Below are 13823 nucleotides of genomic sequence, written 5' to 3'. Positions count from 1 at the left end.
GATGGAATTGGGCTTGACAAATAAAAGATTTTAGTACTATCAAAGAACAATGAACTACTGATATGGAATTACTTGAGCAGTTGAGGGCTCGATGAAGTAAATTAATCAAATCTACTTACAGTCTTCAAATAAAATTTCATCACATACTAACATGAAAGAAATTTTGGTGCTGGACAATCCGCGAGGCTTAGTAAAGCCTTGTGAGCGCACAAGCCTTAAAATGAAGAGAGTGGTTAAAAGTTTAGTAAAAGAGACTGCCCTTAAAAAGGAACTACAAGGTTGTAGAAATGGAACAAAAAAGTATGCTCATTGTTGAACTTGGCCCTTTTTGCAGGGTGATCCCTGATTTTTTTGCCTTCCTCCTGTAATTTTTCTGACCTCTTGTTGGTGGTTTTATGACTCTGGGCACTTTTTCACTGCTGATCAGTACTAAAGTGCATATGCTCTCTTTTGTAAATTGTGGCAATGGATTAGTCACTCCATGATTGGCTTATTTGATTTACTTGTCAGACCCTAGTACAGTGCACCAAGTGTGCCCAGGGACTGTAAATCAAATGCTGCTGGTGGGCTTGCAGTACTGGTTGTGCCATCCACAGAAGCAACTTGTAAAATGTTGCTCAGGCCTGCCATTGCAGAGCCTGTGTGCAATCTAGGACTGCCATGTCGACTTGGCAAGTGCACACACTTGCCAGTCCCTAAACCTTCCCTTTTTTACATGTTAGTCAACCCTAAGGTAGGCCCAATGTACCCCCATGGGCAGGGTGCATTGTATGTAAAAGGTGGGACATGCTCTGATGTGTGTGGCATGTCCCGATAGTGAATTACAGCCAATTTTGTATTTCACTATTGCAAAGCTACCTGCTCCCTTAGGCCAGAATGGGCAGTTTGATTATAACATCTTATAATCCTAACTGACCCAGGGAACAAGGTAGAAATTCGAATTTAGTATGTCTGAACTCAGAATGTTAAAATACATCTTTTAGTGAAGGTGATTTTTACATTCTGTGTTTGGAAATGCCACTTTTAGAAAGTAGGTATTTTTGTGCCTAACTATCCAGCATGCCTCTGCTAGGTTTGTGTATTCCATGTCTGGTTTGTGAGTAACAGGGGGCGGAGAGGGCCTTGGCTCCAGCAGTCTGATGGGTCAGGGCTGGGCTGAATAACACCTGCATTGAATAGAGAGTAGGGGGCGGAGATTTCTTTTCACTGACCTGAGCCGTCATAGAATAGAGAGTAGGGGGAGGAGATTTCCTTTTAGCTACCTGGGCCAGGTCTGCTCTCAGACAATGCTGTCTGCACCTCCTGCCAGGAAGCTGCACAGAACTGGTTTTCGCTGGTCACAGGCACCCTCTGCCTTCAGAGGACAAAGGATTTACTGGTATAAATATTGGGGCCCAGACCCCAGAACTTTAGATCACTTTTGGGAAATCAAGAGGAACCTTTGTCAAGGAGAAGAAACTGGAGAATCTGAAGGAGGATTACTGACCCTGTGTTGTTTGCTGTCTGGGGTTGACCTGCAGTGGTTACTTGTTGTCAAGGAAAGGAGAAAAGGACTTTGCTGTTTGCTTTGTCATCTTGAGGAACATCTCCAAGGGCTTGAACTGAGCTTGCCTCCTGTCCGAAGTCTCAGGGACACAACGACTTCACCACCAGCTCCCCTGAATTCCCTTGCTGGGAATTCTACCTGCAGTGAGGGGCCTGCTTTTGTTTGGGCCCTCTGAGCGACTGCGTGTCGCTGGGAGCTGGAAGCGTGACGCAACGAGGAGATGCGTGTCGCCGCCGCAGCAGTTGCCGTCGCATCACCGAAGAAGCATGCCGCCGCCGAAGCTGTTCGCCGTCGCATCACAGATGAAGCGTGTCACATCACAGGAGAAGGGTGCCGCCGCCGCAGAGGTCACCGTCGCATCACCAGAGAAGCGTGTCTCAGGGCCTGTCCCGGCTCAAAAGATCATCAATTTCACCGCACGGCCATCGGGTGTGCACGCATCACATCCATGTTGTCGCATCGCATCAAAGACGCCATTTTGTCGCATTGCACCGGATCATCGCATCTCATCGAGGTGCCATCTTGTCACATAGCACTGTATCACAGTAAGAAACCGACGCATCACCTCCTCTACTGTAAGGAACCGACGCATCACCTTCCTTGCGCTGCAGTAAGGAACCTACCCATTACCTCCCCCGAAGCAAGGAACTGAAGCATCACCTTCACTGCACCCTTTTGTTTATTTGGCGTGACGCATCCAAGGTACTTTGAGAGTAAAGTGTTGTATTTACCATATACATTGATCTAAGCTATTTCTACCATTTTGAGTCAAATTTTTATTACAGTATTGTGGATTTTTGTCTTTGTATCTTGTGTTAAGTCTAGTAAAGATTACTTATTTTTCTAAACTGGTGTGGTGCCCATTTGTAGTGTCTTCATTGTATTACTGTATGTGGTCACAAATGCTTTACACACTGCCTCTGAGATAAGCCTGTCTTTTCGTGCCAAGCTACCAAGGGGGTGAGCAGGGGTTATCTAGGAATGTATCCCCCTTATTCTGACTAGAAGCAAGGGTCCCTATTTGGACAAAGGTGCAAACCAGTGCCAACTAGAGACCCCCATTTCTAACACTCATCTACTGGATATAGATCACAATGGCGAAATGCAACCATATTTAAAACATATACAACACAGGAATATTAGAAAAGAAGTAATGAAAATAGGATTGAGGCAAGATCTTACATTCATTAAATGGAAGATGAATAAGATGAAGAATATAGAAGAATCTGATGTTTACCCAATGTGTTCCTTTTGTAACATGTGCAAAATACAATACGGTGCAAAAATTTACACTTTTTTTTTCAGTGGAAGAAGGGAATTATGACTTTCAGTTTTTAGAAAACTGCAGATAAGGAAAGCTGATGCTTTGGCTCCAGACTCACTACAGGGGTTTATGTAGCCCTGTGTATGGGTACATCCGCACACTTACACCAGAATAAGCTGTATCCAGCTCCTCCCTCGAACCTGCCAAGGATGGTCATCAGGATGTGGATGGTCCATCAAGTCACATCTAAGCTCCCTCTGTGTGTGGCTGTTTAGAGGAAATGCACAAAGCCCAGCTGTCACCTACTCCGACATTGTTTTCAGAGACAAGCTGCGGGCACAGAATGGCTAAAGTAAGAAAATGCCAACTTTCAAAAATTGGCATTTTCAGATTTACAATGTAAACTTAAGATGTGATTTGAAATTATGATTCCAGAAACATCAAACGTGGGGGTCACATCTCTTCCCAATAGGAAATTACACTTATAAAATATAATAAGGTAATCCCAATGTTATCCTATGGGAGAGATAGGCCTTGCAGTAGTGAAAAACACATTTAAGATTGTTCCACTACCATGACATGCAAAATGTAACAGTACATGTCCTACCTATTATTATTTAAATGCCCTGCACGCTGCCCTTTGACTGTCCAGGGTCTTCTGTAGGGGTGACTTATATGTTTTAAAAAGGAAGGTTTGGGCCTGTCAAGAGGGTTAGCTTGCCAGGTTAACATTGAGGTTTAAAACTGCACACACAAACTCTGCAATGGCAGGCTCGAGACATGTTAAAAGGGCTGCTTAAGTGGGTGGCACAATCAGTGCTCCAGGCCCACTTGTAGCATTTAACTTACAGGCCCTGGGCACATGTAGTGCACATTACCAGGGACTTATAAGTAAACTAAATATGCCATTTGTGGATAAGTCAATGTTACCATGTTTTAAGCAGTGGGCACATGCACCTAAGCACTGGTTAGCAGTGGAAAATGCCCAGAGTCCTAAAGCCAACAAAAACGAATTTAGCAAAAATGGGGGGAGGAAGGCAAAACGTTTGGGAGTGACCCTGCAGAAATGGGCTGATATAAACGATAGCCAGCGGGAGAGTGAGAGGATTGAAAGTTTGATTAAGGGAAAAAAAAGAGTATTGCTACAAGTGGAAGGAGAGAAGTGTAAGCCAGATATTGATGTGAAAGATCAGAGGATTTGGGAGGGGAAGGTACTGGGAGTGGGTGGAGAGCCATGCAAGCAAACTAGGAGAAGGAAAGCAGGAGATTGGAGAGACACTGACCAATCAAGGAAAGAGATAAAGGCCTGGAGAGCCAGTTAAGTCATGAGAGATTGGGGATTCAGGGGTAAGGTGAAAGGCTGGGTACTGGGGGGAACTGGGCATATATTGGAGGGGATATCAGTTGTTTTGGAAGAAGACTTTGCGACTGAATCCACAGCCTATCATGCCTCATGTCTACTTTCATGTGCTCCACACATACGGAAAACCGGATCCAGTGATCCGATCTTCTCCTACATCACTCTTAAAGCGTTAACCGACTTGCTGCTGCACATAACAGCTTCCTTCTCCCTTTTTTAATTCCGTAAGAAGCTCCAGACCTGACTTTTCTATTAGTCCTACTAGGCCATAGGTTTGGTTGAATGTACACATGCTCAGCGCTAGGGTGCCCTCCCTGGTGATAGTGCACTCTTCAAATCTGAATAACATAACATTGGGAGGCATTGTAGGAAACAGTATTTGGGCTGGGGAGCCAGAGAAAAAGAGAATAGTTGGCAGGGAAATGGAGAGAAAATGAAAGTTAAAGGCCTCTATATAAAGAGAAATAGCAAAGCCTGAGTTTCAGGTGGTGAGATTTGCAAAATATGGGTCACATTAAAAAACTGTGCAAAGGGGAGAGGTAGGGAAATTGTTAGAGGTACTGCAGTCTTAAGAATGGAGAGTACGAGGCTGCAGCAGGGGTTCAGGTAAAAGACAGAGAAGAGATAGATGAAAATCTGAAAACCTGATAGAGGCTGGATGGTTGGAAAAAATGACAGCAAGCCTGGGGGCTTTAGTCTTTGGGAAAGAGATGTTGGGGAACTGGGAAGGGTGAAACGGGATAGACACAGGGGCAGATTTTGAAATAAGTCATGCAGCGCAGCAGGCAAAAATGCTGTGAAGCATAGTGTTACAGGGAGGGAGCAGGAGAGTGCCATATCTACAGAGATATGGCTCTCTCCTCCCCTGTCCCTAGTACGAGTGCTGATTTCAGCTATTGTGCACCAGGCACACACCTTAGCGCCATAGCGCTATGATGCGTTCATGATTCCAGCATAGGTTTGTACAGGCAGGGTAGCTTCCTGTTCAAAATACTATGCCTAGACAAGTTCAAATACGTTTCCTACTTTGCATGTGTGCCCACTTTGTATGTGTGCTGCACAGTGCAGCACGCATGCAAAGTATGAAAAGATAGGAGAAATCAAAAAATTTCTCATCTTAACGCCTTCTTTCAGATGGCATTAACTTTTGGTGCAAAATCCTGTCTACAATTGTTTGTAGAAAGGGTTTTGCATCAAAAGGCATGGGTGGTTGCATGGGAATGCCCATGTACCACCCATGTAACGCCCAATTGGCTTTGTGCTGCTTTGCATTACTTGTAGGGTACTTTCCAAGGCAAAACAAGTTTTGTGCTGAAAAACTAATTGGTAAGGAAACATTTTGTGCTGGTAAGTGTCACTTTTGGATGCTAATCCAATGCAAAATGTTTGAAAAGCTAGCCTTGAGTGAGGAAAAAGAGTAGGAGCTGACTAATCAAGTCAAGGGTAAAAGGATTGAATGGGGGGCCTTAAGAGTGAATAAGGAGATTACTACAAAGATAGAGTTTGGAAAAAGAATTGGAAGAGATAGAGACGAAGAGAAGGTCAGGGATTTTGGCAATGAGAGTGGGTAAAGAAACAATGACATAGGAGGGAATGTGAGGAGAGATGGCTGCTGATAAAAAAAGTTGATGGACTTGGAAGCAATTGGGTGGAAGCACACATAGACTATGTCCTTGACTCCCCCATTCTCTGCCTTTTTGCCACCCACCTGATGGCTATGGCCCTCTCTCTCTCTTTCTCTCTCTCTCTCCCTTCCTTGTTCTCCCCTCTGTCTGCTTCCTCTCTTATTCTCATTGTCTCTCTGTCTATCCAACTCTCCTGTTCTCTATCTCTTTTGATGGACTTGGAAGCAATTGGGTGGAAGCAAACATAGACTATGTCCTTGACTCCCACATTCTGTGCCTTTTTGCCGCCCACCTGATGGCTATGGGTCTCTCTCTCTCTCTCTCTCCTCCCCTTGTCCTCCCCTCTGTCTGCTTCCTCTCTTATTCTCATTGTCTCTCTGTCTATCCAACTCTCCTGTTCTCTATCTCTTCCTCTCTATCCCCCTGTCATGCCTTTCTACCACACTCTCTCTCAGTCCCTCTTTCTCTTTCCTTAGTTGAGTCACCCTTTCACTTGCGGCTTCCCTGGGTCATGCTTTGTGTCAACGCTGGGAGCAGAAACATTGCTGCTCTGGTGAGTTGCAATCAATCTCCAGAACAGACTCCATAAGTTAGATATTGCACAGTATAACAGTTGAATGTGATCATCACAAATATTCTAATTACTCAGGCTGTTGGCGACAATTGTGGCTGAAATGCTGGCACAAGAACAGTCACACAGAAGTCATGATGACACTCTTACCCATACACACAAAGCCAACACCGGCGGACCACAAGTATTTGCACCTCAAATCAATACATGAAATTAAGTGTCCTGTGAATTCGCTTCCGGCACTTGCCGCCTTTCAGTGCTCCTGGAGACCAGAGAACAGGAAATTCTTCAAAGGGAAGGTGCACCAGGAAGAGAAAAGGCCTTCTAGTTCACAGCATTTAGTCCACCATCTTCCTTTATTTATCCAAATTATTGCACAAGAACAGAATTTTTTCTAAAAGTCAGCCAACACATTTCATTCCTGGATGCCTAGGAACTTCATCAGCGCTTAGAAAGCATGCAGCGTATTCACAATATTCATATTATTGACAGTTGTGGTAATCATCAAATCACGGGGTGTTATTCATCCCGTCCATAGATGGTGTAAGGAGCCTAAATCATGCCCCTGCTCAGGACCTGACGTGGGTAGACAAATGTGTACTGCGGTCTGTATGCATGATTTGGGCTCCTTATAACACAGTTCAGGAAAGTGGTATCCTATGTAGTGTGTGGAAGCGGCTCCAGGAGGTTGTCACCAAGCACCTCAGTACCTTCCTTACTGAATGTCTGACAGTAAGCCACACCCTCTGCAGTCAGTACCACGCACAGATACAGATAAAGGTACATAAAATCCATGTGCGCAGAAGCTCCTCGGAGCACACTAGCGAGAGCCCCAGCAGAGCAACCCACGTTGTATTTTAATAGTTAAAAACTCATTTCCTGAATTAAAAAAATGTAACATATGAAATCTCTGGGAGGGTCTTTAATTAAGACTCGGAACTCTGATTTAGGGGGGGCAGACACTTATCAATGTAGGCTAGCTACGGTCCTGCTCTCAAAGATTTCGCTTCTTTTCTGATTTGCAAACTGCTTATGACTTGCCCTATAAGACATTCTTTATGGTACTTGGGGGCATATTATCGAGCAAGGCGATAACATTATCGCCGCTTTAGCGGCAGAAAACTGCCGCTAAAACGGCAATAATGGGCTTGATAATATGCTCTATGGAATTCCAATTGAAGCCCATGTTAGACGTCCTTCACATTTAACATGGGCTTCAATTGGAATTCCATTGAGCATATTATCAAGCCCATTATCACCGTTTTAGCAGCAGTTTTCTGCAGCTAAAGCGGCGATAATGTTATCGCCTTGCTTGATAATATGCCCCCAAATTCCTTCAACTGTAATGTCTCCATATATATATATATATATATCTATATATATATATATATATTCACTGAAAAAACCATAGGTTTCACACAAGTTATAGTTAGCGGACATTTTACTGATAAAAAAACCATTGAAATTCCCCCGTTATAGTTAGTGCAGGCAACTATAACTCACGCGACCGCAATCCTCTGCTGATGCTAATACTGTATTTAGACACTTATTTACCCATGTCTTCTTCCATAAATTTTTAGCTATACATATATTACAAATATTTTTTTTTCATAAAGACACATATGTCATCAGCAGAGGATTGCGGTCGCGTGAGTTATAGTTGCCTGCACTAACTATAACGGGGGAATTTCAATGGTTTTTTATCAGTAAAATGTCCGCTAACTATAACTTGTGTGAAACCTATGGTTTTTTCAGTGAATTTGCAAGGTTTTTTAAATGCTAATTCCTAACTATAACGTGTGTGAAACCTATGGTTTTTTCAGTGAATTTGTACGTTTTTTTAAATGCTAAGTTACTTTACGCCGTTCGTGGCGTGCGCGCCCACTTTACGCAGTTCGTTCCGTGCGCGCACGGTGCGCTTCGTGCACCGTGCGCGCACAGTGAGCACGCGCGCGAACGCAGTTAGTGCCGTGCATGCAGGGTGGGCACGCAGAGCGCTACGCGCACCGCGTGCCCACGTTACGCTACATGGGCCATGTACGCACGATGCGCTTCGCGCACCGTCCGCACACGGAGGCCGTATTAGGCGCATCGTTGTTAAAGGTTATCTATTGATTGGTCTTTTATTATAAATGCCATGCACAAAAGGTGCCCTTCGGGCACCTTTTGCGTACGGGGTGTGGAGAACATGAATATTGTTTTTTTTTTAAATTTATTTTTTACCGTACGCGTACGGTAAGCGTAATCAGCGATTTTTCTAAAATAAACAAAATTAAATTTTTGCCTTTGAGGACACCATAAACATGACTGGGTGGTTGGGAGCTGTCTAGCAAGCCTCTCTTATTGTTTTCCGAGTTTGCTTTTCCTCCACTCCCCTCAGAGTGCGAGAGAGTAAATGGCGGCCGACACTTCCTGGTTTCGACCGATTCGAATGTTTACTAAGATCTAACAGCCAATCAGAATCGCGCTCGCGCACGTCACCGTACGCGTACGGTAAGCTTACCGTGAGCGCACGGTAAGCGCACCGTAAGCTGGCTCAGATATATATATTGATTTAAATGCTATTTTCTCAGGATCTACTGAACAGATTTACACCAGACCTACAAAAGGCACTTCCTTGACCTGAGGACTACCTCTCTGCCAAATTTCAAATAACTCTGTTCGGCCGTTCGGTCTGTAGCTGTGTCTAAAGGTCCTATGGAAAAATGTATGGGGAAAACGCGTTTTGGGACCCCCCTTTTTTCTCAGCCCCCGCTTGACGAATCCCCCCGAGACTTTCAGGGTAGGAGCGGAGCGTAGCGCCCCACCTATTTTGAAAATTTCGCGAGGATTCGTCGACCGGCGCCAAAGTTATTCCAAATAGAATGTTGCGGATTTCCTATGGAAACAGGGTCCTAACTATAACTACCTACTGGCGACCGCCAGTAGGTAATATATAAATATATATATATATATATATATGTATATGTATATATATATCTCACACTCGTAGTCTCCAAAGAATCCGTATCCACGAAATAAGGAAACCACGCAGATCCAAGTAAGGCACAGTTGTTATTGCTTTATTTAAAGCCGAGTTTCACCAATCTGACGCGTTTCGGGCATCCGCCCTTGCTCATATATATATATGGGATAAGGGATTTCCTGTGTCGCCCCTCGATTCGTTAACACCCAAATCCCAGTGGGGCACACTCACACCAGCAAGTCCCAGGCAAGTCGTAGTTGTTTAAGCGATCATTATTTTATTTGTCTTCTGTTACTTTCTCCATTATAATCCATTTCAAACGTGCAAAGTGCATTAGAGAACAAACAAACGACCTATGCGTTTCGGCCAGAGGCCTTCGTCCGGGTCACATGATTACAAGTGCAGGGTGATTGTAAAGAGGTTGGTTTGACCCGCCCTCTTTTACAAAAAAAGCATCCCACGTTAAAAACGTCTTTTTAAAGGAAGTGAAAAACGTCTTTTTAAAGGAACAGTATCTTACAATGACATTCTCTCAGTGATTCATAGCCAGTTCAAAAGGGGGAACTTTTGTTTCATAGACAAACATTGCATCTCAATAAAACAGTATTAGAGTGATAAAGTACTTTAAATAGTAATTGCAGTGAAACACTGTATTTTAATTGAAAATGAACATTCGATCTCAAAAAACAGTAAAAGGGTGATGAAGTACCTTGAGTATGGATTGCAGTAAAACCTTGCGCTTTCATTACATACAGTTTACTCATATTATCAAAGGTAAGTTTGAAAAATGTGCATATATATATGTGTAAGAGAGAAGCACAGAACCATCATTAATAACTGGATCTTTCAGCCGCATTTGACACGGTCCATCATGGGATTCTGATGGACCGTCTCAGAGAATGTGGTGTAAAGGGCAAAGCCTGGGATCTGCTCAATTCATTTCTCTCTGACAGAGGCCAGATTGTAACCCAGGGGAAGTTTTAATCGAAACCTTTCTCATTGCCATGCGGCGTCCCGCAGGGGTCCTCCCTGAGCCCAACACTCTTTAATGTATATTTTTCGTCCCTGGCGCCTGTTATTAGTGCTTATGGGTTTGGGATCACCTCCTATGCAGACAACACACAAATTGTGGTATCATTATTACCTGGCCAAGAAACTGGAATAGACATCTGCTTCCAGTCCTGCATGGAAGAAGTCGAAAGATGGATTGCAGGTAACTGAAACTCGGACACAACCGAGGTGATGCTGTTTGGGAATGACCCTAATTTCTGCAACCCCTCATGGTGGCCAGCCTCACTTGGGTCACTCTCCATCCCCTCAAAAAAGGTGAAAAATGTGAGTATTCTGTTAGATGAGAAACTTTCCATGGGAGCCCAGGTCAATGCGGTAGTCTCAAAAACAGGGTACGTTTTAAGAACAGTGAAGAAGATCGTGAGTCTTCTTCCGTTGGACTGCCGGAAAACAGTAGTCACGGCCCTGGTTTTTTCGAGGCTGGACTACTGTAACAGTTTATACTTGAACATCCAACAAAAATGTTTGTACAAACTTCAGCTGCTCCAGAATGCCACGGCCAGACTTCTCACGGGTACTCCTAAATTCTCCCCAATCTCCAATGAGATAAAAATAACCACACTGGCTCCCGGTGAGGAACCGGTTACAGTTTAAATCGCTATGTATTGTTTTTGAAGCACTGCAAGGATGGGGACCTGACTATTTCAGACGGCAATTTCAATGGTATAAACCAATGCGAATGCTACGATCTTCAGAAGCGAAACTGGCGGTTGTCCCTTCAACTAAAAAAGCCCACTGGGGTGGCAGAAGCTTCACCCTGTGCGCCGCAAAGGCCTGGAATGGGCTTCCATTTCATTTGAGAAATGCCACTAATCTGTTAATTTTTAGAAAGGGTTTAAAGACCTGGCTTTTTGACAAATAACTTTCCATGCCCCGGGCCCAGCTTCAAGAGAAGTAACTAGCGCCAGGACACCTTCGGGTAATTGTGCACTTTAGAAATCGCTTTAACATAACATAACATAATTCTATGTGGACATTACAGTTGATGGAGCAGGGATTTCCATAAATAAACCTGCTCGGATTAAATCTCCCATTGTGTGATAATCATTAGCAAAGATTTCGAAATTAACCAAGAAAGCATTATTAACATTTAGTTTTGGAAAAGAGAATAAGAAAAGTGCGGGAAAATGACAATGGGTTTAAGTAGGCCACAAACTATTCTTGCACGAAAGACAGCAAAGAAGGAGCAAAAGATGTTATTTTCAGGAGCAAATGTGAGATGAAAATGCGTTTATCATTTAATTAAGCAATATTAATTACATAGAATAATAGTTTAAAATGATTGCGTTTATATTACACTAATGAAAGATTGAAATGAAAAATGGAATTGAGCTTTTATTTTGAGCAAATAACTGAATCTGTTCATTTCTCCTAGAGAAAATTGCACACTTTACAAAGAAGGTCTCAAAGCTGCCATTAGGATTAATTTTGCTTTAAAATGTGGAAATGCAGAAAATTGTGTTTTATTCTTCATAGATGACTATTGTGTTCTTACGTGTTCGGACTATCAGCAGAACATCCTATTGTCTGAGGAAATATTTAGTTTTGTGGATAACTGTGCTAGTAAAATGTTATAACATTTGTTCGAATGCATGTATGTCGAGGAAGGAGAAGATTTTGATTTCCTTTGCTGAAGGACCATGATGGCAACATGAATCTAAACAAAGAACTTTTGAGAGAAAAGGGCAATGGAAGTGGTGTGACTTAACACCCTATGCTTATAGACCAATAAGGAGAGAGACTTTCCCGGATTTCGATACAAGAGTAGGGATGGACTTTTAACTTTAGGGTATAACTGTTAGTGTTAGAATCCATGTTTTTTTTTGGTCAAGTCAGTACGAGACGTTCTTGTGAGCTGTTTCTTTGAGATTCTTTGGCTGATGCTGTCTGAAACTGACTCCCTAACTTTGCTCCTCATACCTTTGTGATGATTGCCCCAGCTTTCCCGTCCAGCCAGAGGGTTAGATTTTCCAGCTATTAGCATGCTGTGCTATAGTTTTTCTTAGGTTCATATGAAATGCTGTACTTGCATTCATTTTGTTATAATGCACATTTGTGGGGTGTGGCTTGACGCCAGAGGAAGATGGCCGCTTTCAGCTGACGCTCCTTGGCGAGTCAGGAGGGTTTTCCGACCTCCGTCCCTGCTATCTACATATTTGGCTGCTACCTGGAATGCTTTCATTCCGTGAAACTTGCCTGACCGCAATGGTGTGATCTTTGCCGAACGGTGATCTGCTTTTTTACTCCTTTTTCTGTTTCTAATGTGTGGCGCGCTTTCTTCACTGAACTCGCATCCGCCATTTTGTGTTCTCTGACGGAGTGCCGGCTCTCACCGCAACGTTGCTCTTACGGTTGAATACTTCCTCAACTGCTGTCACAGGAATGTTTCTTAATTATTTATTGAAGTCACAGTCATTGCTATGGAAATAATTACATGTTAAATTGCACAAGTCAAATTTTTTAATGCTGCAATGATGAGTGTGACAATTTTTCTTCAGGGAGATTTGAACTTTTGAAACCGGTTATGCTTAGAAGCAGTATAATTTAAGGAAAAAGGGCAATTGATGGACAGAATGCAGAACAATGTCATACATTTACCCCAGTACAGAGATCTGGGCCTAAATCCATAGTTTTTTTGCTCACCAGTTTGGACCCAGCCATATGCAAATCAGTCTTGACCCTGCGCTCCAATGGCAACAGTCCAGCCCGAACTGCCAGGCCAGGTCCTCCCTGTCTGGAAACAAGCATCCTAGGACCGGTTTCGGGCTTTCAGCCCTCATCAGCCAGGATAGCTTGACTCCAGTGGCATGGAGAGCACGGGACCCATGTCTGGGCATACCTGTCCCACTCAGGGTGACAAATGCAAAAAGAACAATTGATGGACAGAATGCAGGACAATGTCATACATTCACCCCAGTACAGAGATCTGGGCCTAAATCCCTTGTTTTTTCACTCACCATGTCATTCCAGTTTGAACCCAGCCGTATGCAAATCAGTCTTGACCCTGCGCCCCAATGGCAACAGTCCAGCCCGAACTGCCATAATTTAAGGAGGTCAAGAAATACTTGGTTTTACCGATTACTATGAGTATTAACTAAGTTATTGAAGATAATGCCTTTATCTTCATACCATTTTACACTGGTTCTATAAAAAATACCACTTGTAATTGCATTTTTACTTATTAAGTGGCACAACCAAGAAGACATGTTTTTGTCTATAATTATCAGTCATCAAGATGTGGCTTGACTCCCAGGAGTGGGTATATGGCGCGTTACTCCTCATGAGTCTCACGTCCAACATGTGGTTTTTCTTGGCAGAATCCTTGCTCTACCTGCAACATTGTTATTCTTGTTGAATAATTCTCTTAAATATTTTCATAATTTTTTTTTCTATCAGCATATCTCTGTGATGGAATACCCTG

Source organism: Triturus cristatus, chromosome 2_1, assembly GCF_964204655.1.
Source record: "Triturus cristatus chromosome 2_1, aTriCri1.1, whole genome shotgun sequence".
Lineage (NCBI taxonomy): Eukaryota > Metazoa > Chordata > Amphibia > Caudata > Salamandridae > Triturus > Triturus cristatus.
The sequence above is the reverse complement of the archived record's forward strand: the minus strand, read 5'-3'. Positions refer to the sequence as shown.